General features: G+C 37.6%; 1 protein-coding gene across 1 annotated transcript in view; it reads left to right on the top strand.

The window, feature by feature from the left end:
- Nucleotides 1-26,555, top strand: part of METTL15 (methyltransferase 15, mitochondrial 12S rRNA N4-cytidine) — an 83,463-nt gene that overhangs the window by 6,963 nt on the left and 49,945 nt on the right. The window lies entirely within an intron of this gene.

Below are 26,555 nucleotides of genomic sequence, written 5' to 3'. Positions count from 1 at the left end.
GCTTATGTTAGCTTCATAGAATCTTCTAGTTTAGGCTTATCAGGGTGTTGTTTTACTACAAAGACTAGAACAATAGGCCAAGAAGTAGAAAGGTCAAAGTGTGCGTGTTTTTATTTTTATTTGAGAACAGCAGGATCCCACAGTGGCAAAGTGATGTAGCAAGTTTGAGGTGGATTCAGTGGTCAAAAATTTGCAGTAAAATCTTGTTGCTTTGGGTATCAATTTTAAGTCTTTGAAGAAGCAGTGAAAATGCAGATAGTGTTGATACACATTAGCATACAAATTGCTTTAATTGCATGTGTTCTACTGTTGGACACCTAAATTAGAGAAATACATATATAAACATATATATACATATATAAACATGAGAAATACTCATGTTTATTTTAACATAAGGAACTTGGAGTTCAGATTTTATTCTGATGTCAGAACTGTGGTGACATTTTCACACATTAAATGAATATATAAACTGTGATGCACTATGTGAAATATTTTTTCCAGTTGTGTAAGTTTTTTACTTTGATAAGAAGAGCCTGATGAAGTCAGTGTCCATTACACTCTCTTTGTTGATGTAGAAAATCTTACTTGGCAACAGGACTTGTAAAAGAAGCTCTCCAAGGTTGTGAACTGTGGAGAGTAACTATTACTGCCCCTGGAGACTTTTTCTAATTTAAATATTTATGGTTGTAAAATAGCTTATTATTGGGATGGGATTTTTTCAGGTCTGTGTATGCAGATTTTTCAGATTCCTAAACTGGTAGTGAACCACTTATGACTGCTGTAAGAGAGCCCAAGTGTGTTTGCCTCAAACACAAGCATTTATAATGCTGCCAACCTGTTCAGCATGACTGCAATTGCAAACTGTTCAGCATTTCTGTTTTTCTTTTTCTGCATGTATTCACAGCACTTTCTGAAGCCTCGAAAAATAAGTAGTGTGCAAAAGGATGCAATGTGTTAGCTGAGTTTTGCTAGTGTCAGTGAAAGTCTAAACAAGTTGAGACAGTTCCTCACTAACCCTAGTGATGGTTATCAGTTTGTACTAACTTGCATATGTCAGCTGGGAGGGTCACATCAATTTATATTTTTATGATGATAATCATGACAGGAAGTCTATGAACACTTTGTTTTGTGGGCAGGAAAGGCAGTGCTCTGATCCTGAATTCAGTTTTTCTGCTTTATTCTCTCTTCACACATAAAGATTTCCTTTGCTCAGCTTTAATAGAGTTATAGTCTTTGTTATAAAATAGCTGATTTGGGCCTCTCGTTCTTCTTGTGTCTTAAGACAAGGAGGTACCAATATAAAAAAATCTAATTAGAAAGATGATGTTCTCCCTCTAGATATGGTCACTGAATGGGATTTTCATTTTACTTCTAGAGGTTCTTAGGAAAGGAAATGTTACTTAAGAGTGAGTCACCGCTGAGATAAAGATGTTAGTGCCCTCCCACTGAATATTCTTGTTGACTGTCTCCTTTGGGGAATCTGTTTGTCAGGAGTTGGAGCAATAATACTTCCATTTATCTTTGAATCCTCTTTTATTGCCTTGTTTCACAAGATCCCTGTAGTAGTCCTGTCTTTGAAGCAAGGACTACCAGTTAGATTTTACCAATCCTCCTCACTGCTCATTGAAAAGTCTTTTGCACTCAGTCCACACGTAAGTAATTTCCTCTTGAAGTTTACTGTGTTGATTCCACTACATTTTCATCTTGTCAGTCCATGGGTGTTGCTATACCTGCAAATAGCTGACCAATGTTTTTGCAGTTGTCTGGGCAGTTCTCTGTTCTCTTAAAGAACCAAACCTATTTTGAATCAATGTTTGGACATCCAGAAGTATGTTTCCCCAGTTTTCAACCTACTTTGTCCTATTGTTTTCCTTTGCAGTACTCATGTTTATTTTAACTTGAGATGTGGATCTTTTCCACATACTGTGGCTATAATGTTAAGTAAAAGAGCTTCAACAGCAAGGAGTTCTAATATGAATGCCAGAGGATGAAACTCTGAAATTTTAACTGTTCTTATGAGAATCTTAAAGGTTTTTGAGTTGCAAAGCTCTAGGAAATGATAGTGTTCCAGCACCAACAAATACTTCAAGGTATAAACTCCAACTAGAAGAGAAGCAAATATTATGCAAATATTACTCATTATATGGGGAAACCTGTAACCCGGTGACATCTGTGGTTTTATGTGATTGATTTTATCCATGGTTGAGTATGATCTAGAAGAGACTATAATGGAGATACTATAAGCTCTGCTAGTATGATTTACTTCATGATAGTTCTAGAAGCTGGGCTTTTTTTAGTATTTGTAAATTAAATGGTAGGTGGTCAAACTTGGGGTGAGAAATAATGAATGAGACCTTTCCATTTTCTCCAGTGTTTAAGTGGTTAAGCCATTAATATTAGATGATTTCTTTACCTCCTGATCTTCATTTGTATTAAAAAAAAAAGAAGGCAGGTAATTTTCCCCAAAGAGATCTCATCTGACATCATCTTGAGTTAGCCAGGACTTCCTGTGGATATTTCCCTTTTGATTTGCCATGATGTTATTCAGATTGTTTTTGCTACCTGGCATTCATTGAAGGAGGTACCCTCTTTGTCTTGGAAATTGTGAGTTGGTCCTTGTGTTATTATTTCTTTGTCTTGGAAATCATGTGTTGGTTTCTAGAAAGAGACAAGTATTTCCTGAGAACGTGCAGCTTTGCCATGAGCTTTCCTTTCACTCTTCCAGTTACATACTGCTTTGTTTTCAGGATAGTTACTATTTTCACACATCCAAACATCCAATTATTCTCTTTCAGAAGGAGTGTGAGCATGGACTTGTAAAATAACAGGAAGGAAGCGTAAGACACTGCTGACAGCCAGACATTGTTTTGTTGTGAGTGAAGTTCTGCTGGAGGTCTGGGGTTCAGGTTTGAAGGAGCTTTTCACCTCCTGGAGGTTCTGTTGCTACTCTTGGGTTTTGATGGGGAGCATGGTTGTTTCCTTCCTTTTCTGCAGAGCTACTCAGGTAATAGAACACACCTGAAGGAAGCTGAGGGAGACTGCTGCTGGGAGAAAGCAGAGTCACTTCTGGAGTTGTTCTCTTACTTTCTGTTTATTCTTGTCCATACATTAGTATTCCCTCTGTGCCTTGTAGCAAGTGTAAATGTAAGGCAGAACTAACCTTTCTCTGTACAGCACCCTGCAGAGGGGACTTCTGTTCTGTGGCAAAGCTTTCCAAGTGTTGTGCTGTATAAATAGTTACATGGTCGTGCTGGTGACCAGGCTTCTTCTCCTAGCACCTCCCAAGCCATCTGCAAGTCATTTCTAACTGCAATGAGCCATTTATGCTAGAGGTGCTCAAAATTGAACTTTTCTACTGGGTGCCCAAAGTAAACAGGAATTGAAAAGGGACCTGGAAAAATTAATTCTGACTTCTCAAGTTGTATGAGTGTTTTGGTAAAATGCAGCCAAAATACCAAGTTTGGAAGGGAATATTAGTTGCATCATCAGGTAAATGATTAAATACTTGTTTTGGGAAAGCACTACAGACACGTGGACGTAGTAAAAGTTTTTATTGTTTTACCTTGTTTTTCACTGGACTTGTAAAATGAATAAGGTGACATAAAGCAGTCAAATTGCATAATGTTCTTTATTGTAGAAACAACTTTTTTTTTATGGGAAGCATGCTGAAAATATCTTTCCATATGCAAATTTTTTGGCTAATTTTTCTCTGTCAGCAGCACAGTGAGCTTTGTAGTGTTTGTTGTAAAAAAGGAATGAATATACAGAAACTTGCGAGTCAATAAATTAACATACAGTAATTCTGAAAATATTCTGGGAATTCCAGAACACACTTTTTTCCCCTTGGTACTTGGATGTTACTGGGGCATATTGAGAGCTGTTTCAGTTGATCATGTAGTTCCTGTGTGTTTTTTCTGTCACTCTTACCTTGCCTGATGTCCTGGCTGCACATATTGTATATTTACAGATGTGGCTAGCCAGGCTTCAGATCACAGCCATGTGTGGAAGTGTGTAATAAAATGTCCCTGCAATAAAATGTGTATTTATGCAAAATATCTTTATTTTTGGGTGTATCTACTAGGAAACTAGTTAAATGGATTCTCATCAGATAGCACTGTTTAAAATACTTGGCTAAAATCATACTTCAAGAGGGATGATTTTAGTGAAGTTAGCATTTGAAGTTAGTGCATGAAATTGGAAAATATTCTCAAAATAGCTTTGATCAAGATGTGCAAAAGTTGGTGCTTCAGGTATTTATTATGATTTTAACTACTAATATTGTCTGGTTTTGCAATGGTAGTGTATGCATGCAGGTTTGGAAGAGCAGACCCCATTTGCTTACGTTCTGTGACTTAGAACCAGTTGCTCTTTGCTGTGACATGCAGGCAAAATGCAATGTGCTAAGGGAGAAGGAGTGTTATTGAACAGTGTAATGCCAACAAATGTCATGTGTGTTTTACAGTATCTGCATCTGTGTGAGTGCCATCCCAAGATGAGAGAGGACAGAAGGGGACTGGGAAGAGAACAGGACAGGAGGTGATACTCAGGAACAGCTTGCCAGTTGAGGAGGCAGAGGAGGTCACGCTCTTCAACTGTCTGCTTGTTTTACTGACTTCTCTAGTGGGCTCTCCAAGAGTACAGGCATCTTAAATTCCATATTGACGGGTGACTGAAAGCATGTGTGATTTATCTGAGAGCACTGCATAACTGTTCTCTGTGTTGAAGCTGGTACTGCTGAGTGATTAGACTGTGGGACCAGGAAATGAAACATGTCTGTGGGTTTGGATCTGACTGATGGCAGGATATGAATGAGGCATGCTGAAGAAGTCCTGGCAGATGTTACTTTTTTTATCCTTCCAGAATTAGGTCTTCAGAGAGGAAGTAACTAGAATACTTGGATGAGAGGAAGAATAAGTTGATGGCTACAGCTGCAGAGGAAAGAATGTTCAGGCTGTAGTTCTCGCACATCTGCCTGACCCCCTCATCTTCCCAGCTGCATCCTGGCTCTCTGGAGCCATACCCAAATGTTACCAGCAGCCACAAGCAGAAGACCTCTGCCCAACTTGCTTCTGCATCTTTCTCTGTGGCAGTAGAGGAAGGACAGCCTGCAGCTGCTGTATCCAGAGAGACCAGCAAGGGAGCAGGGGCTGCCTGCTGCAAGCAGCTCTGCAGATGTGCACATCTGCTTTGATGGAACATCTCCTTTGCTGTTCCTGCTCTATCACATAACAAATGACAGCCCTTCAGGAGGCTGCTTAAGATGCTGTGTTATAATAAAGGAAGATTCAGTGCTTTGGGGTGACTCAGCTTGCAGTGACGCTGTGTATGCTCTCCTTTGCTGTTGTGACAGCATTAGTCTTTGCACCTCTTGGGGAAAACTAATAAAATTCACCAGAAAGTAATCTAAGCCCTTTAAATTTTAACTTGAGTGAGCCTGTGTTCTCAGAAAGGGTGATAATTAATATATGTAGCTACTCATTTCCTCCTCATCTAGTACTGTGTGTCTTTAGTCAGCCTTTTGGCTAAGCTTTCTTATTAAATATTTGAATTTGAGTTTGCAAACAGAAATGCAGACTTTTTTTCTATCACACAGAATATTACTAGCAATTGAAGATAACAGGTGGAGTATGGGAGGTATCTGCAGATTTTTTTTCTTATTTTGTGTTTTATACTGTTGGGAGTAGTTTTGCACAGAATTAACCTGGGTAAAGAGATGATTAAAAGGTTAAGCTACTAAATATGTTGTTTAAACAGGTATTTGAAGGTTCATACACATGTGTGATCTGATTTTTTTTTTTTAATATTTTTAGTTTTTCCCAGACTTCCTGAGCATGTTATCTTCATTTCAGTGATGTTTGCTGATGCTCATCATCTTGGGAAAATACTTTTCTAATAACTGTGTTTTAATAAATGACAAATTCTTCTGTTTTAATAATGTACTTGAAATAAATGAATATTGTTCCAGGCTGACTCTGTATCAAAATGGTATTGTTTAATGTCAAATTGCTGTAGGAACCTGGCAGCCAAGGCTTACCAAAAACACATCCATGGCTTTTTTAGAGTTGGCTTGCCATTAATGATAAAGAATTAGATTTTTACTTGAGCCTTTGTAAAATTTTCATTACATCTTAAATATCTCCTCAGTTATAATTGAGGAAAGAAGTTTCTTCTGAGTTAGGCAGAGGAAGTCAGCTTTTTCTTGTTAAGTCTGATGATTAGCTGAAGTCATTGAGACACTGAAATTTTAATTTCCTATGGAAATGTTAATAATGGTGTGTTTGAGTCATAACGTCATTAAATCTAATTCCAGACAACATTACTCTTAGGAAAATGAGTGAAGTAAATAATGCATAGTGAGGCAAGGTCTGCCAGTGCTTTCTAAAAGCAGGTGGCAGAGGCAGGTGGTGGTTTGCTTCTCTTACCTCTTGTGCAAGGGGGAAGGGGCTCTAGAAAATGAGTAAGGAGTGCAAAACAGAGCAGAGGTAAAATGCCTTTTTTTGTGTCTTCATACAAAACCTGTTCACTTTTGTTCATGTGTTGTCTCATGTTTAGCTGTAATCAGAAAATGAAACCCTTGTGAAGAAAATACATGGGGAATTATTTTGAGGCATTAAGTGGTGGGTGGCATGATGGGTGCTGCAAAATGTGTTCGTAGGAATCTTGTTTCTCCTCTGTGTGAAATGATGAAGAGATGGTTGGTGGTGCAAGTTCCTGAAATTCTTGGATATGCCAACTTAGTGATGTTATAGATATTTCAGCTGTGCACTAATACAATCTAGCAGCATCCTCTGTTGATGTACCAATGGGCTGAATGGGAAAAATGGGAACTGATGCTTGCTTTACACTGAATTGCTGAATAGGCCAATGCTGGAAAATCATTTTATATTGCGTGATCTGAGGAAGCCGTTTTCCTGCAAAATGCCAACTATTCATTTATATTCTCTTTGTGATCTAAGTTGTTAGACTTGGTGTGTAAACAACTTTTTTATCATTTCATAGTCTGTCAAAAATTACTTGTGGAGAAAAATTAGTCCAGTTGTGTTTTACCTATCAGGCCGTATTTTTTGAAATTACAAGTGATAACTTTTTACGCAGTTGAAAGACATGAACTGTACAGAACTGATAGGAGACATCTTTTGCTTGCAACCAAAATTCTTTTTTGCTATGTACTTAATTTGATCATTTCCTTTTCGTAGGTGCTAGAAAAAAACAGGTTTTTTGGTGTAATTTATTACCATTATCAAAAATATAGAACTGTAAATTTTTGCTTTTTTGGTCAACTTTATTTTCTGGCAGGCCATGTCATCCTGCAGAATACCTTTTAATCCCTTTATAATATTTTCACTGACAAGTTCAGCTCTTGTATACTTGAGCAAGCTTTGGATGGGAATTACGCCTGTACAGGTCAGTAGCTGCTCATAATTTTCATAGTGGTGTTATCTAAATCACCTTATTGGTTTCTGGGTCTACAGATTTGTATAAAGCTTGTTTACCTTGTATAGGTTTAAAACATTTTCCAGTTTACTGCAAGGAAGCCTGTAGTGAGGCTTTGCTCTACAGGATTACCTCAACCACTTCTTGCTGCAGATGTTTTTATTTTCCAGAAGTTCCTTTTTTGCTCCTTTTTATTGTTAAGGAGTTTTATGTTGCAGCATGGCAGTGTGCTGTTACTGATTGACGTTGAGATGACATCAGAACGTCACCTCTCATTTTTAGAGTTCTGACAGAAGTAACAGAATGCAAATAGAAATTGCAGCTTCTCAGGATGGGAGCATAGCACAGCAAGGTGTCTGTGGACCGTGTGTGTGATTCACTGGATTTGTAATATTATTTTCCCTTCTGATTTTGAACAGGTGATTAAAAATCAAAGTGCTCTAGTTGAAAAACAGCTATGTCTGATTTACTTCACAGAACTTATTTGCAAAATATTTTGAATTCTCCTAAGAGAAAGTGAAAGTTATTAGCATGCTGAAGCCTAAATATTGCTTCTTACTAAATTTGAATAAAATTGTATGAAAATGCAAGAATAACTTGGTCTCACTGACCTCTCATTTTCTTAGTTCTGGGATAGATTTTCTTTTTTGCATGTGAATAGCAGCAAGGTATGTTTTAATAATGTTTTCTTCTGAGACTTTGGATCTGTGTAGTTTCTTAGATCATTTGGAAAAACAGAACAACTCTTCCAGCATTTCTCTAAAAGTACTTTTGTCTACTAACAAATCTTTGTTGCTCTCTCACAAGTAATTTATGTATCATGTCTCACGATGCCAATAGTTTTTAACAATCTGGTTTATTTCATGTAATTTCAAAAACCCTGTTTTATATGTCAGACATATAAAACAAGTATACTGCTTTAATTCTTGTATATTTAATGGGAATTGAGGACACATTCTTGGGTTGTTATGCAAAAATTAAAATACAAACTTTTCTCTACATGCTTGATCTGTGCATGCATTAGGTAGGACATAGTGGTAGGTGCAATAAATAATTTTGAGATAAATTGGGAGGACACAGAATACTTACCCATTTTAAGTTGCATCTTGAGTCAACCAAAGAAACAGTGCTTAGGATGGAGAAATGCAATGGCAATTTGTAGACAGATGCTGACTTGTGGCAGAGCATAAGGGGAGGAAGCTCCAAGGAAACTCAGTTTTCTCCCACTGGGGGCTGAAATGCTAAGAAGGAGAAGATCTCCTATTGCTAAATCTTCTAATCAGTATTTTTGCTTTAGCAGAAGTAGTTCTAGATTTAGAGTAGTTCTAGAAACATGATCTGATCCAATAGTTGAAGTTTTGATAGATGCCATTATTTACAACCAGCAGTATTGCTATTGTGAGTTTGGGAGTGGGCATACATAGTGTGTATTTTGTTTGTATATATTGTTTGACTTCTCTCTTTTTGGATGGAGAATTTTTTACATGGGTAATTGGTGAGCAGGATTGAATGCTGACCTCTGCTGGCATTGAATTTATAAGCAAACTGTAATCTTGGGACACTATTAAAAAAAGAAAATGACCTTGGAAGTGATCTGGAATGAAACCTACTGGCCTTTGTGCAAGGGCCCAGACAAAAGGGTGGTTCTGTCCTTTGAGACTCTCCTTCCACTGGCCTGTTCAGGTAGGTACAGCCAGACAGTGCTGGGGAAATAAACTAAATATTTTGTTCATGGGCATGTCTTATATGCTGTTCACTGTTCAAACTCTGCTTTGAATTTAGACTTTTGTTTCTTAAATTATATCCCTACAACCTTTGAATCATCCACAGATTATCTTTATAGGTGAATTAATTCAAATTCATTACAGAGAATTTATGTTTACAGCTCTCTTATAAAGTAGCACAGTAGTATTGCTTCCACTTGGCAGAATATAGAGGCAGCAATGCTGAAATTCTGCTTTGAGTGCCCAAGCAGAAATGCCTCTTTGCCTGGTTTTTCCACTTCTTCCAATCAGCATTTTGGTGGAGAGCTTTGCAGCACATTGGAGGGACAACTACCTGCAGCTGGTGAGGTCACAGCGAGTCTGGGAAGCAGATCCAGAGTTTCTGAGTTTTACAGACAGAAAAAAGAGGAACAGCACGACCTACCTGCTTGGTGTGGTGACCTCCTGAGTGTCACAGGGGCTGTGTGGCCAAAGTTCCAGTGTCCCTCTCTCAGCTGGCTGCATTTCTCAGTTACTGGCTTGGATGTTGCCATTTCCAGTGTTACTCCACTTTGGGAAAGAAAACTGGAATGGAGGTGATGGATTGTTCCTGAGGGTTTGCTGGAGGAGCCAAGCAGAGTGCAAAGGAGTGATGCCACTGAAGGGGACAGGTCCAGTGTCTCTGCTCCCCACTGTGTCACCACCTCCCTTCTGGGGTTTTGTATTGCTGAAATGGCTCCTGAGGTTAGAAAGTCTTTTTTCCCTGCCCCACAACCAAAGAAGAAGTTGAGATTTCCTCAGTTCTGCTTTTCAAGGTTGTTTATTTTCTCTTATCCCATTTTTTCTCTGACCTGCTGAGGTCTGTCCAGCAGGTTGGTTTGTGGCACACTGACTGCCCTTGGGGTGGTGTTAGCTTTTTATACTAAAACATACATGTACTTTATTTACAATAATTTTCCAATACCTATCACCTATGTTAGACAGTCTGTCTCTACTCTAAACCAATCCAAAAGTGCCACCATCACAGCAGAAGGGGGAGGACAAGAAGGAGAAGTACAGGACAGGCCCAGATTCCTCCATCTTGCCTCTTGAACCTCCATTCTAAATCCCCAAAGTTCTACTTTTTCGCCCTGTGACAAATTCACTGTCATTCTACTCAAACCCTTGTGGCTTGTATCTCTTCACACAAAGTTGGGAATTGTTTCCATGGGCTAAAATCAAAGGCACACAAAGGTACAGGTATTTCTGCCTCCATGCCAAGGTCTCTGAGCCCCCTGCCAGGGTCTCAAGTCCTTCAGGGCAGCCAGAGCAATGTCCTGGACCCTGACACTCCCCGAGCTCCTGTCTCTCCCTGACCTCTGCACATCAGCTAAACACACTCCCATGTCAGAAAAAAATGCAGCTTTCTCTCTGTTTCTCTTTTTTTGGGCCATGTTGCTGAGTTTAATTGGCTTGTGAAAGTACACAGTAAACACCTGTGCTGAGAGAAATTAACTGCAAGAGGGAAAACACAGGAGAAAATTAATGCCTAATTACTCCTACACCTACCACTTCACGTCTTGTGCAACTTGGTAGCCTAACTGATTGGTCTAGTACCAGTGTTAGGTAAGTTGTTCCTCTTTGTCTTTGCTCTGAGAAGATGACATGTGCCTGTTCTGAGTTACAGCTTTTTCATCTGCTAAAAACTTACGTTAAATACTGAGATTTGTAGGTTCTAGTGTAGTTCTGGAGAAAACATGCTTTAATTTAAAAATATTTCTTAATTGCAACATTCATGCTCATTTTAACCCTCAAGAGCCTTACCTGTTCCTCCAATTTCTTCTAGGCCTAAAATAAAACTCCCAAGTTATTAGATCAGATGAGAATAATTAACACATCCTTTTCCAGGATCCTGCACTTGCAGCTTTGGCATCATAGCCTGGCACAGAAGTCTTACTTGGAAATCTTAACAGGTTTGTGGAGGTCCATGTGAATATCACCAGAAGAATCTTTCACCCAGGATTATCTTCCTGTTGTTTCCACTGCCAAACTTCAAAATCCCATTTCTGTGTAGTGCAATGTAGAATTGTTCAAATTCAGAAATCTAACCACAGGGTTGTTTTTTTTTTTCTCAAAACAAGGAGATGGCTGAAGACATTTTGTCACTCTTTGCCACCCCCTTCCATCAGCTTCCAACTTCCAACACAGAAAAAATTTCAGCCTTCAACTGTTCAAATCAGACAGGACTCTTAAGTGACAGAAAACAGGATTTTTGATGGTAGATATTTTTATTAATAGTAAATAATGCTACTTGAGCAGCTTAAAAAAAACCCAAACCCAATGTGCTTCTTCAGTCTCTAACTGTACAAAGCATTATTTGTACTTTGATTTTTTGAGATGTTTATCTGAAATGGAGTTAAAACAGTGCTCCTGAAAGTCTCCCTTTCAAAAAGCCTACTTGAGCACTTGTGTCACTATCTACTTTTGGTCATCTAAATTTAAAACAAGACTTTTGCTAAGAAGGTCAGTGTAAGTACTTTCCTTTTGATCTTGCATCCTTGTGGGTGCCCGGGTAGTTGTGTAGGAAAGTTTTCCTGAATGAGTCAGTGCACTGAGTCATAGCATGAAGCCTGTAGTGCTGCAGACTAACTAATTGGTAACAGTCTCAAATGTAATTAAAGCACAGTTGTCAGCTCTGTGTTACTGACTGCCATCCCACTGAAGTGTTTTGGTTTTAGCTACTTGGATTAATTGTACTTTGCTGTTAAAGTTTGTGTGGTGTAAGATGTTGCTGTTGAATAGACCTGTTGTTGTCATTATCTTTTACTATCCTCTCTGATTTTTATAGTACTCAGTTTGGATTTTTTGCTCTGTTAGGTCACATATTCAGTAATTATGCTCTTTACCATGCCTGTGCATTTACAGATGTTTAGAATCCTTTGAGGACCTTTTAAACTTGTAGTCATTAAGAACTGTCCTATTAGTACTGATTAATGTTTCTTCACTATTCCTAAACTCTTTAAAGCATCATTCGAGGCTTTTTAAAAATCAGACTTAAAAATAAACAGATTTTTTGTGTTGTCTTGCCAATTACGTTTTCAATGTTGGTAGTTTTCACATCTGATGTTCATCTTGTGTTCTGCCCTGTTTTATAGCAATAAATGGTGCTTTTTTTGTCCACGTGTGTGCCCACCATCCCCAGGTCATGAGCAGTGTTTTCCAGGAGCATTTGGAGCCTTTCTTTCTCCTGTTCCTCATTTCCTTTGTGTGTGTGTTTCTTGCCATCATGCAGCTTGAGGCACAGGGCTGGATGGGGCACATGGGACAACAGGACATGTCTTGAAGCTGTCTGTTTCATTAAGGAAAATAAAACTACCTTAAAGCATTGGGAGGACAGCAAGGTTTGATTTGATTTGATTTTTTTTTTTTGGTCATTTGCATTATTAGAGAAAACAAACCTTGCAGGCTTTGTGCAGGACTCCTGCTTGTTCCCACTGAGAGCAGAGGAGCGAGAACATGAATGGATGGTTGCAGCTTAGTTTCTTATTTCTAAAAACTACTGAGACAGTAATTTTGATCTGTAAGAAAGGCCTGTACAACTTCCATATGTGATGAATGCTGAAGCTGGGATGGTGAGCAAAGGCCTCTTCAGTGATTGGAGGAGGTGGAAGATTCTTTGATGATATATTCTTTTTCTCTTGAACAGTTTTTCTTCTCACTGAAGCTCTTTAGATGGAAGGACACTGCTGAGTCACAGGAGCATCAGTGCCACAGCACTGGTTCAAATCAGGAGTGCACCTGGCCAGGTGTCCAGTTCCTGGCACACCAAAATTCCATTGCTGCAGGTGCTGATGGAAGCCTGAAAGAAGGGGAAGGGAGAGAATTTTTATTTTCTACCTGGTGCTACCTTCACCTGACAAAAGTCATGGAAGGACTTCCTTGCAGGGTGAACTTTGAGGGTTGTACTTGTATAATATCATTTGTGGGCACGGAGTTTGTGGTGATTGGGAGTGGGGCTGAGTATACATAAAGCAAGTATTTGGAGTATTTTAATTATTTAAATTTCTTTTATTTTAATGCTTTAATAGGTTGCAGGTCTGCACAGTGTGGGTTTAGTGTTGGTTAATGACTAGTGTGCTCACTAGAATGCAGTTGTGAGAATAGAGATTGTGGTGATCCCAGATTGGTGCAGCTGTGCAGGACAGGTGAATGCTATTGAAGGTGAGGAGCCATGGAGTGCCCAGGGGTGCTGAGCAATCACACAGGGAGCAGAGGGCTCACAGGTGCAGGGCATCAACAGGAGGGCATAAAAGGCTGGGCTGAGGAGCAAAAAAAGCAGCCATTTGCAGTTTCCTGAAGAGGTGAGGTGCTCCTCTGCATGGGCTGACTCTTGCAGCCTCCTGAAGAGGTAAGGTGTTATTTTTATGAGTTGAATCTTTCTGAAGTTTTCTGGTGTGCATTGTGGCCCTCTTGACTGTGGCATGTGCTGGGACAATCACTGGCACAGTGTTTTTTCTACTTCCATCTCTCTACAAAGTGTGTTACGTACTGGACTGCTCTCCACGTTATTCATGGTTTCAATATTTGCATGAAAGGCACTTTTTTATTTGTTCTAACTTGATGCTGGATAATATCATCAAGTTCCCTGAGCTCTTTTATTTTGAGATAAGTGAATCATACCATCTGCTGCAGCTGTATAAAAACAATTTTAATAGCCCTCCACAGAAAACTGCTGGAGCCTTTGGATGTTTTATTGGACCAGAGAGATGTGTCCTAAGGGAATTCTTTTCCACATTTCCTATTTTCTTGTCCTCGTCTAAGCCTGGTTTCATATAAAGCAGCAGTGATGGAAGGTGTTCTGCTCTCTCCTGAAATGATCAGTTGGCTCTGAAATTTGTTCTTTGAATGTGATTTTATTGTTTTTCTGGACTGGAGATTTCCCTCATACCAACTTTCTCCTAGGAGTGTGAGCCTTACTGATGCAGGTCTTTTTTCAGCCTCCTTCCTTTCTAAAGGATTTCCTTCTTCCTGCATTTTTCCTTTGTTGTCTTTACCTTGGTTTTATCTGGTTCTGCTCCTTTTCTAACAGGTTTTTATGTTTCTCCAATTTAGTTTTATTCTCTATCAAAGTTTTTATTATTTTGATTTTGCATGTTAGCTACGTTTTAAAAACTAAATTTTTGAGTAGTTTTATGGCTGTAAGTCTGTCATGTAGGTATTTGTTCTATTTCATCAGTTGTGAAGAAGCTTAGATGTTTTGAATATGGTCACCAAAATCATATTTGTCCTAGAGACTAGCAATAGAATTAGTTCTTGAAGAGTAAAATGCAGCATATTTCAAAGCATCTTTTTCAATTTGAAAGAAAGCAGTAAAGATTTAAAGCAAAGCATTCACCTGAGGAGAATAAAGCTCTACTTGGAAGTATTCTGTTTCTAGGTAAAATCAGATAAGTTGAGTTGAAATGGAAGATGGTTTTTTTCTTGCTCTGTGAAGGAGATTTAAGAGAAGATTGCTGTGGTGGAAAGCTGTAGCTTGGACTTAGAATTTAGTAATTTGGGAACTGTTGTGTTGTGGTTTGTACAGTAGTACAAGCTACAGCAGTAGTTTTTGGTGATAAAGTTGATTAATTTATAAAATATTATTAATGTAATCCTGGTTATAGAGTTAAAAGTGGTGATAATTCCCTATTTGTTCTCATCCCATTTCTCATACACCATTAGCACATAGATTTTTTTGGGTTTTAGCACTTCAAAATTCTTTGGATTAGGCAGAATTTGCTTGGCAGACTCAGTCTGGTCTAAGCTGGAGTACTGAAGATAAAGAAACAAAATTCCTCACCTGTTAATGGGATTTTTGTATCTCAGCACAAAAGTCTGGAAAATCTCACCAGTAGTGGGGTTGTCATTTGCTTTAGCTAGAGGAATTTTTCAGGATTGTTCATGTACACTAATTAACAAACAATGTTTTTTGAATTGGGTGGGACAATGCTTTCTTCATAACACCACCAGATTAATGGTGATGACATACTTGGAACACTTGAGTGTTCAGAGGTTTTCTTCTGTGTACAGGGACATATTTCATGTCCCAGCCAATGCTTTTGCCTTGCTGTGGTCGATGGATTGCTTTTACAAATGGTGCACAAAATTTCTAGTGGGCTACTTTGTTCTTCCAGGCAGGAAGGGAAAAAATTAAAATCACTATGTGGTGTCAGCAGCACCAGTCTTGGAAGTATTTGTTAGTCTTTTATCTGCTGGTGGAGAGAATAATTAGAGACTCCAGACTTCATTTCAGCAAAGGTTATAAAAAATTCTGTCGTGTTGACCTGGCTCTGAGTGGGCACGAATAAGTGCTCAGAACCTGGCATTTGGAAAATCCAGAAGATAAATTTTAACACTTACTAGGGCATGAAACAATTAAGGTACCAACTTTAGAATAGTTTCAAGGACTGTAATAGTTAAAATAATTTATCAAACAGTCCAGTAAGTGCACTTGGAAACATATTCTTAGTCCTGTGTTTTTTATGGTTCTGTAAAGCATTTTCCTGTACAGTTTAGCAATGTCATTATTTTTGCTCAGCAAGTCAGGTTGCTAGTTTTCTATTTGAGTAGTATATTAAAATATATACATGCTGAAAGCAAAAGAGTGGAATACAAGGGCCAAGTTACCAAAAACAACAACGACATGAAAAGAAGAGCAAGAAAAGCAATAATGGTGCTGGGTTTTGCATTAAGGCATTTAACCTTTCCATACAGAGATTTTTAGGGTGATGACATGTATTTAGAGTAGACATGACTATTCTTGAGTGGTTCCACTCATGGAAAGGAGGTGGAGGACAACTCAGCTGTGCCCTCATTTGTGTGGTGCTGGTATAGGCAGAGTGCCAGGGTGCATCCCCCTGCATGAGGATATTCTGTGTTCAGAACAGAAGAGTCCTCCCATCTTAAAATAAGCTTAATAACATAAATTATGTGAAGTTCAGTAGGAAAAATATGTATCCCACTGAGATAAACTCTTAATCCTGTGTCCTGTTTGAGCTGTTCAATGTCTAATGTGGATTAGAGCACACTTGGTGGCTCAGGTTCTGCTTGTTGAAGAGATGATTTAAAACTATAATTATTTAATTATTCTCTTCTTGTGCAACTGACTTGTGGATGAAAATACAGGGTAAAGCTAACAGTTAAAAAACTCACAGGCCCATCTAGCTGTGCATGTTGATTCCAAGATAGCTAAATAAACACATTTAATTGCCTTGTGCTGAAGGATGCAACTGCTTATCTGTAATTGCATGGAATTGGTACTGTTATCTGCATGGTCTTCCCTACTCTGTCATATTCATTTGTTTGATCTTGAGTTAGATAACAGGTTTGTTTGAAAAGAACTGCATTCTGTGTGTGTGCAGATCATAAAGCAAGTTAGTTTTGCTAATGGTAATTGCTTTGGTCTCTAATAAAGGATCATGGCATGTAGGCATCACCATAAAAAACTGAGTAAAACAATTTGTTTGCAGGCAATAAATACCAGACAGAGGGGAGCAAGCAAGTTTACTGGATTTATACTTTTCTTGTGGTAAAAGCTGTCTTATTTTCTGTGTGTTTGTAGGCATTTTTAAAAAAGCAGCTTTTTGCAGTAGGGTGTTCAGTGTCATTGGGCCCATTTGTTGAGTTTTCCAGCACTGCTGTGTTAGAACCAGCTAATTAAAACACTGTCTCTATCCAATCTGTGTAATTAGATGTAATCCTTGTTTCAGCCACTGGGAACTAACAGGTAGGAGCCAAAGCAGCTCCTCCTTGAGCAGCATGCTGCCACAGGCAGTGCTTTGTTGGTAAACAAAGTGTTCTCAGCAAGTGGAGTTGGCTCTGCTGCCTCTCCCCAGCTTTTGGTTCACGATAGCATCTCCGCTGCCACGTGCAAACACAACCAATTGGCTCAACAGCTTCAGCCCCAAAGTGTGGTTTCATGTGTTCTTGATCCACTTGTTTGTGCTTTCTGCAACTCACAGCTGAACATCTTGGTTTTTTTAAAAAAATAAAACCTCCACTCCGAAAATTTGCTCGATTTCGTCATGCCATTGCATTCTGGGGTTTCCACCATGGCATTCTGTACCTAAGTGCACAGCTGGTGCACTTAATTGAGGATGTTTTTGCCTTAAAATGGAAGCAAAGAGACCCTTGTTGAGATGGCAGATTGTGCATGCCTGTTTTTTTTTCCACTGGCTTACATCAACATTTTAAAGATATTTTATTGCCATAATTGCATTCTGCTCAGACTTTTTATGCCACTGTTGAACCACCTGGGCAGTTTCCACGAGAGGCTGGGAATTCCTGGTCTTGGATTTTGTGCTCTGAAGGGCCAAGTAATCAATAGATTATTTCTCTAATCAATAGATTATATGAAAACAAATATAAATATGAACATACTATATAGATTATAATGCATAGTTCTACAAGGTTTTTATTCTCAGTATTTTTGTCAGGGGTGATTGACAGTTTTTGTTTTGATTGCTGTATTAATGTAATAAAGGGTATAAAAGCACATTACAAGTCATGCTGTTCTCACTAGGAGTTGGAACTCATGTTTGTGGTAGGAAATTAATCTGGTTTTAATTGCCTGTGAGCCTGAAGTATGTTCCTTTTTGTAAAGCTGATCTCACATAAATATAAATCAGTAACTGCCTGTTCTTTAATTATGTATTAGTGTATAGTATCTGCATGCTGGATGAGAATATGAGCATCTCCAGTTACAGTGTATTGGAGGTCATTAAATCTTCCCTGTTGGATGAAGTTTAGTAGCACTGCATTTCTAAATACTGAAAAATGAGCTGTGCTGCCACTTGTTTTAGAGTGTGACTGTGTTCAGCTATAGTTAGTTACCTTATCAGTAAAGTTATAGGGTTTTTTTTACCATGTGGTAAACAATTGCTGTAAAATATACTATAAAATTGCTAAAGAAAATTAGGCTAGTTGTAAATTATTTTGAGATATTTTAATGCAAAATAAAATAAAGCCTTTGAAAAATATGTGTTGGTATTTCATAAATATATGGCTGAATTCTACCATGGTGCAAAAATATTCTATAAATTTTTTGAAAAGAGGGCTAATGTAACCTGCGTTCTTACATGAGTTACAGAGAATGAAAGTAAGTGGAGAGAGAAGAGAATTCACTGAGTTGGTTTCTGGAAAAACAGTTAATAAACTTATTGCATGAATGATGTTAAAATCAAATTGGAAATTATTCCCAAATGACTGCCTTTTGACTTGCTCTTGGAGAAGAATCATGTATTTGAAAATTTGTTGAGGTTTTTTGTTTCGTGGTTTTTTGGGGTTTTTTAATAGCCATTACTTAATCAGTAGGGAATGTTAAGTGAAATAATATTACTAAGATGAAACTGCTTAAAATGTTTGGATGAGTAGTTTTTTTTTTTTTGATGTTGAGGGCAAATTACTCTTAGCAGCAACTTTGATTCATAGTATAATTGAGTTGGTAACTTTGTGCAAGTTGTGATCTTGGATTTACACCTCAGCCCAAGATGAACAGTAAAAATATGTAATTTTTCAAGGAGAATAGGAGAATGTGTTCTTCTGGAGAGGCCTGGGGGTATTGGTTGCGGTTTTTTGTGCGTTTGTGATTTTCTTTTTTAATTGGTTGAAGCTTTCTTACTCTGTTACATTTCAAATAAATTGAGCATTGTTAGAAGAACTAATAATGATGATGAAGATAATAAATAACTTATTTTGATAGTAAGAATCTAGAATAAAGGTAATTTTTAGCTATTGGCAGGAGAATACTCATGAGGCTTGTACGCACCGTGGGGTTTTAAGCATGCTGGCCCGATCAGAGCTGTAAGCTGAGTCCAGCCATGAACTTGAGTTGACAGAAAAAAGACTCCATGTGTCTTTCAGAGGAAAAGTGATCCCACTTCCATTAGTCTCTCTCCAATGGATTGTTTGTTCCCATAATAAGGTGTCCCAAAGCCCACACCGAGCTGTTGGATTGCTCTGTGTAACTGAGCTGCTGGCAGTCGCTTTACCTGGCTGTGACTTTGCACTGGCACTGCAATTAATAGCTTTGGGGGTTTTTTTGGTTTGGAAGTGTTTGTTTACCTAGGTTTTTCAAGAATTGCTTTTTATTTTATTTTTATTAATACATAAATATGTTCACAGTGACCTAAGGGAGTGGTTCAAAGTTCCTTTTGTGCCAAGTTCTTTTTTATTTGCTGCACACACTGACCATCACGGTTTGTTCAGAAATAATTGTGAACAACTTAAAATGCCAAATGATGCCTGAAATCTGTGAGGAGATTTGGCATGGTTTCCTTTCTATCTCTGACAAAATTTTACCTTAAAGTTATTACACAATTAAAATTGAGCTTCCTGTTGGTTATTACAATTTTCTGGACTTGTTCAGAACATATGTTAAGAAAAGACAGTCCCAATTTTTTTTTTCTTTTTCATTTCTGTTATATTTGCCCAGGATCTCTCCAAACTCTGCTCCAAGACATGTGGCTTCAAAAGTGATGAGCTGCAGAACCAAGATTTTCTGCATGTATCTCACATAATAATTTTAGACTGACGTGTTTTGCTGTGCTTTGCAAAAACTGATAGTGAGATTTCTTTGAAAAAGCTCACAGTCCATGTAGGAAAGGAGATGAAATGGTGACTCTGATTTAGTGGGAAATTATGGACAGAATTATATGCAGTGCATGTATAGTGCTGTAAGAAATGCAAATGTTGAATATGTGGTCAATGTTTAGGAGAATTTTTTTTTTCTTTAATGTAAAAAACTTGATTGTTCAATTGCCGTTTTCAGCATACCTAAACAATACTTTTAACATGTTTGCCATGTCAGAGAGCTCCAGGGGATTATCAGTGCTGGCATAAGTTGATTCACAATCAGCAGTTTGTGGAAATCTGGATTATAGCTTTGAGTTGTGCATGCCTTGGAGGTGACCAGGAGAAATGTAGTGTTCATTTTGTTGGTGAACAACTTCAGCAGCAAATGAGATTTAGATCAGGTACTAGGGTGAAAATACACAAACCTGACACTTTTGCTTTCTTTTAGAGCACTTTGCTACAGAACAGGGTTTTTTTTTCTTTCATTCATTTTTTGTGAAAGTTTCTGAATTAGAGCATTGCATCCTCTGAGAATGTATTTTCTGTTAATTAAAAAGCATTTTCTGTAGCAGGTATGTGGTTTTGGTAGTGTGAGAATGTTTTAAATAACATTGGTCCCAGAAATAACTTGGCTGGCTTATGTGTGTGTGTGGAAAATTGCTCCCATTGAATTCATCCTATGATGAATTCAAATTGAATTTATATTACTGAATTCATCCTATGATGAATTCAAATTGAATTTATATTACTGAATTAATCCTATGGTGAATTCATCCTATTCAAACTGTGTGCTTTTGCCCCAAAACTTTGAAGTTCAGTGTGCTGGCCCCTGCTTGGCTTAATGGCCATGAAGACCCCATTTCTGCTCTTCCAGGGCTTTTGGAGTTTTGAATTTGGGTTTTTGGAGGTTGTGAATTAATTTGGATAAAATGGTTTTGTCTGCTTTTTTTTTTTTTTTCGATATAGAAATATAGAATATATGTTGGGCTTTTTTTTCCAATCCTGTGAAAAGTGGAAAGAATGGCATTTTCAAACAAATATGTTCTGCAAGTTTCTTGAAAATATACTAATTTCATAATTGTAACATTACATGGTACTTAAAGTTACCAAACAAGATGATTTTAGGGTTTGTTGATAGACATGTCCTGAACAGAACTCTCTATATATATCATCTCTTTGTGCATTTCAAATAGCATTAAAAAGGGAATAATCATATTTTTCTGTTCCTAGAATTATCATTTAGGATGTTGCTGCATGCAGTGACCTGGGAAGTTTTTTTCTGAAAAAAATTTTTGCTTCTCTGTCCATTTGGACAATTATCTTAAAATGAAAGCCCTTCAATATCTCCATGGATTCCTGCTTTTTAAGGTGCATCATGGTCAATCCCAAGTGGTTTGATGATGTAATAAAGAAGTGGAATTAAAGAAAAACCTCAGCAATATACAAATCCTTGTACCTTTTGGCCATCTCCCAAAGAATAGCTGTTAGAAAGGCCTGAGTGACATGTTAATAACTCAGTTTGGGTGAAAATTATGGATTTCAAAGCAATACAACTTCTGTTCCTGTCTGGTGCCATATAGACCTGATGCGTTATTGGATGAAAAATCTTTGCTCATACACTGAAGCTGAAGTTGGTCTTGAAATTGGAAGAAGAGAGGTTGAAGTTTGGATGTATTTTTCCTTACTCTTAGAAGGAAAAGATTATAGATTTCATTTGTCCTTCGGATTAATTTTCTCTCTGTGTTGATTGAAACTATAGGTTCAGTGAGGTTGGTCTTGACAAAGGCCAGCACTAAACATTAATTCTCAATTTTGAGCTTTGCAGAAAGAAAATAAAATCCTGAGGGACTGAGAAGAGATTGCCTTTTCTCACAGTGGACTTTAAATAGGGTCCCAAACAATAGTCTGTGTGCTTTATTCAAGGAACACTGACAACAGTAACTATTTTTACAATGTCTCTATTCATACCTTTGCAGTAATTAGTTGTGAAAGAAGTGATAATAAAAGGATAAAGCAGATCAACTATTTCTTGGGGGGAAAAAAAAATCACTGCTAGAAAAAGTTCCTATAGAATTTGTTGTCAATGCTCCCCACTTCAATTCAGCTTGTTCTGCCTAGTGTATATTAAATAGTTGAGTGCCTTAAAATAGTAAGCTGTAGAAAAACCCAAGGTGTTTGAACAAGAGGTCAGATGTCCTTTATTGCACTTAGAGTTGATATTTGGAAAATAAAGCAGAGTGGAAAACAAGTTGTGTTGTGACAATGACCAATTTCTGTTGTGAATACCAAGGAAATTCAGACAGCGAGCTTAGAGAACATGACTCATCGTAGGAACACCAGAAAAATGAAGTAGCAAAAAGCATCTTGCAATGTGTTGATTGTTTTGTTTATATTGCTTTCCTGCTCTCAGGATTTTTTTTTTCCCACTAAGAGATGGAATAGATACAAATAAAATAAGAAGAAATACGTTGATACAGACCAACAGTGGCTGGCAATGCAGTAATAAATATTTATTGTTAGCCTTAACAAACATCCTCGTATTTTGACCTTCTTTGCATTTTCAAGCCAACACTAGCTCTTGTTTCAAGTATGAAAAATTTATTATTGTGAGAAATGTTGGCGTGTCATCCCACTGAGGAAGATCAGTAAAAACAGAGATGAGCACTGTGATCTAGCTTTGATTGGCTTGGAATACACTAGTTGATGGTGGCTTTGATATTGTAGAAATACTACAGAACCTATTTGTCTCATCATGTTTTTGTTCTTGTGCACTTACCTTTGTTAGACTATGCAGTATAATAATAACAATATTACTCCAAGAAAAAATATTGTTACTTTGACATTTGCATGAATGCCAATTGCATGAGAGAGTCTCCATTGTATTTCTCTTTCTTCAGGCAGCAGTTTCCAGGTGTTTCCTTTTCTTCTAGGGAGCTGAAATGTTAGGCAGCATAGCTTGGATGCTAGCTAGCTATTCTCCAGTTTTTCCTTTGTAGTATGTTTTAAATAAATCAGTACTCTGGTTGTGGGTGCTTTTTCCAATCCGGTAAAAAGTGGAAAGAGTGCCATTTTCAAAACAAATAGTTCTGCAAGTTTCTTGAAAATACACTGATTTCATCATTGACACGACTGAAACTATACTCATTTCATCATCATTGCTAAAACTGATACTATACTCTTTTCATAATTGCTGAAACTGAAAATACACTAATTTCATCATTGATACAACTGAAACTATACTCATTTAATCATTGCTAAAACTGAAACTATACTCATTTCATCATTACTAAAACTGAAACTATACTCATTTCATCATTACTAAAACTGAAACTATACTCATTTCATCATTGCTAACACTGAAACTATACTCATTTCATCATTACTAAAACTGAAACTATACTCATTTCATCATTGCTAACACTGAAAATATGCTAATTTCATTATTGATACAACTGAAAATATTCTTATTTCATCATGGCTAAAACTGAAACTGTTCTAATTTCATCATTGCTAACATTGAAAATATACTAATTCATCATTGATACAACTGAAAATATACTCATTGCATCATCGATACAACTGAAAATATATTCATTGCATCATCGGTACAACTGAAAATATACTCATTGCATCATTGTTGTTCTTTGTAACTTTTCTGGGAGATGAAACATGAGTGGTGAGGTGCTGAGGCTGTGTTCTCAGCTGTTGCAGCAGGGTTTGTGGCTGGATTTCCTTTCTCCCACAGCAAAGTTCTGGGTTTCTAGTTGATTTTTTTCTTAAAAAAATCTGGCTTCTGGTTTTTTAGTTTCTTCACTTGTGAAGCCCAGTTTTGGGTGGAAATTCTCCATTAGGCATGGATCGCTGTTCAAGTGTTATCAATGGCATTGATGTGGTACTGGCTAAGGGTGGGATTCTTGCAAGCTAATTTTTCTTCTGATCATATTTTAAACATGGCATTCATGTTGTTGGGTGATTCTTATGAGCATTTAAGCTGGGAGGAGTGCTGCAAAATGCTCTACTCACTGTTCTTGAATGGCTGCCATTCAATGAAACGTTTCTTTGAGGCAAGAAGGGGACAAATGCCAACAGCAGGAGCTTCAGAGGGGAGAGGAGTGATTGTGGGGCTGTCTCTTGTGGTTCTGTATTAAACCATTGCAGGAAGGAACAGCGTTTTCTAGGAAGGTTGTTTTGAGGCTGATTTTTATTTATTTTATTTTTTATTAGACAACTTGGAGGTAAAATGGTTTAGCTGATTGCACTTGCTGAAGGCACCCAAGATGGTCACTGTCAATATGGATTTTTAATTTTTGTTTCATTGAAAAAGTGTGGATAAACAGGACTGGGGGTTGAATAATATAAATAGAATTCAAGAATCAAATTAAATAATTAATAGAATTAATTAATAGAGTTAAATAAATTCTATTAATAATAATTGATAGAATTAAAGAATAATTCATTGCATGGTCTCTTTTTGGGGAATAGCAGCCTTTCTGGTTTTAGAAGAAATTAATTCTGTGTATTGGAAAGAGCCATGGGAAATGCCTTATGTGTGCTTGCTTATCACAATGTGTTAATGATCTTTATCACAGTGTATTAATGATCCAGAGAGATTGCCTGGACAAAAGAGACATGGCAGGAGTTTGTCTCATGGAGTGGGGAGAGAGAGGCTGCTCATGGGGCACTGATGCCCAGGACAGGAGGCTGTTTGGGATGTCCTGTACCCTAACTCAGCCTGCCTTAGGGTTTTTGTACAATTTGCCACAGTCTTTTGGAGATGTTGTCCAATATGTCAGAGTCCTCTTTCAGACAATGTCAGGGTGGTGAGAGGAAGAAAAAACACTTTCTGAAAGATCATCTGATAGAGTGCTTGAAGTAATTAGGGGAAAATGAAGTCATACATCTAAAGAATCAAATTACTTAAAAAAGAATATAAGGTTCTCGCCTTTAAAAAATAAAGGAAGAAGAGAGTGGAAAATACTGGAGTTGTGAGCTTTTAAAAGCAAGCATTATGATGTTTCAATTTATGTGTCACGTTTGAGTCTCAATTTTGTGTTAAGTTCTGCAATCTCATTTTGTTACACAGCAAAGGAGAAATAATCACAAAGGCTGTCAAGAGTTGTGGAGTTAACTTTATTACATGTGGAACATGATCATTACAGGAATTCCAGATCAGCCATAGTAAAATGAAATGCTTAAAAGGTATTGTTTGTGGGAGCTTTTCTGTACCAAGTCTTGTATACCAAAATGGTGAACCCCAACTCTTTGTGTCTCTCTAACTTTGGTAGATCTAGCTGTAAAATGAAAGCTGGGAAATTTTAGGCTGTTGCTCTCTGTGTGTCATGAGAGAGCCAAATGCTTTCTAAAACCTGCAGTCACAAACTGGTTATGAAATTCCCGGGGGGACTCTGATGGGACTATCGTAATTTAACAACGGAATGATGAGTCACTGCAGGAGAAATTCATGTAATAATCTTTTCCAGTATTATAGGACCAGGAGGATAAAATGTCATTTAATTTCATTTGATTAAAAACTAGTAGGCAAGAGAGAAAGAGGAAGAAGCTTAAAAGTTTGGGGGTGGGGTGTGTTGGTCCTTTCAGAAAGGGGAATTGAGTGAGTTTGTGTTGATTCCCAGCAGGTCAGTGGCTTGCTTGGGTTCTTCGCTGAAGCTTTCCAGTGCTGTCACAACATTGGGAGTTTGTCACTGTGCCATGGCACAACCACCCCATCCCATCCTCTCTCTTCTCTAGCTTGCATTGCCAATGTTTATTTTTGGTTTACCTTCAACATCTTCTGTGTGGTTTGTTAAGAGGCAGGGTGTATAAAGGGCTTGCCAAGCTTCAAGCGGATCAAATTGAAAATGAATGAAAGCAGAAGCAGGTGTCTGTGAGGAAAGGTAAGACTATTAAACAAAATATAAGTATTCTTGAATGAGCTGGAACATCTTCAAAAGTTCATCTGGAAATAAACATCTCAGTGTTACGTGCTGCTTAAAAAGCAAAATTGTCTGCAGGTTTGGCCAAAAAGGTCCCAAATTGATTTTTTCATGTTCTGCTGTTCAAACATGATGGAACCAAGGACTTGGTAGAAGTGGTGGTGGTGAAAGAAGCATGACATGTGTTCAGTACTTTGTAGAGATGACTCAAAGAAGAGTCAGATGTTTAGAAGACAAGCAGACATGCAGGAAATAAGTAGTTAAACATATTAGTGGGAAAAGACTATCTTCTAGTCAATTTGCTAGTGAGTTTAAGTGGAATAAAATTATCATTTCAAATTATTTTATTTTAAAGATAGAAGTAACTCTTCTGACACTTCCTATCCCTTCCATGACTCTTCCTGCCAACACTGTGGGTCAGTTTTAGAAAAGAAAATACTGATTTTTTTCCAAGTTTTCATCCTAGTTTTCTAGCTATGATAGAGAACAAGAGCATTTGTTTGGTTTTTTTTAAGAAAACAAAACAACCAAACCCAACCATGAAGATGTGACTCATGCTGATTAAACTTTTTTTTTTTTCAAGAGGAATTATGATGTAGTTTAGGTTGGTTTTGATTGTAATGTGTTGCTGCACAATAAGTGCAATCCTAAATGACGCTTGGGACTCCTGTGATTAAGTTTTTGAGTGCATTTCTGAGTGGGTTAATCTTATGCTAAAGAAAAAAAAGCTGGTTTTAATTTTCTGTTGCTCCTCCACATATTTCTAAAGGGATTTTCTAAATGGATTTCCCTACAGAGCTAGAATATAAAAGCTAGAGATCTGTTTATTGCTTATGTACATTAGTTCTGGTAAGGATTAAATGGAAATAACTAGAGTGGAAATCAAAGCATAACA

Source organism: Agelaius phoeniceus, chromosome 6, assembly GCF_051311805.1.
Source record: "Agelaius phoeniceus isolate bAgePho1 chromosome 6, bAgePho1.hap1, whole genome shotgun sequence".
Classification (NCBI taxonomy): Eukaryota; Metazoa; Chordata; class Aves; order Passeriformes; family Icteridae; genus Agelaius; species Agelaius phoeniceus.
The sequence above is the reverse complement of the archived record's forward strand: the minus strand, read 5'-3'. Positions and strand labels throughout refer to the sequence as shown.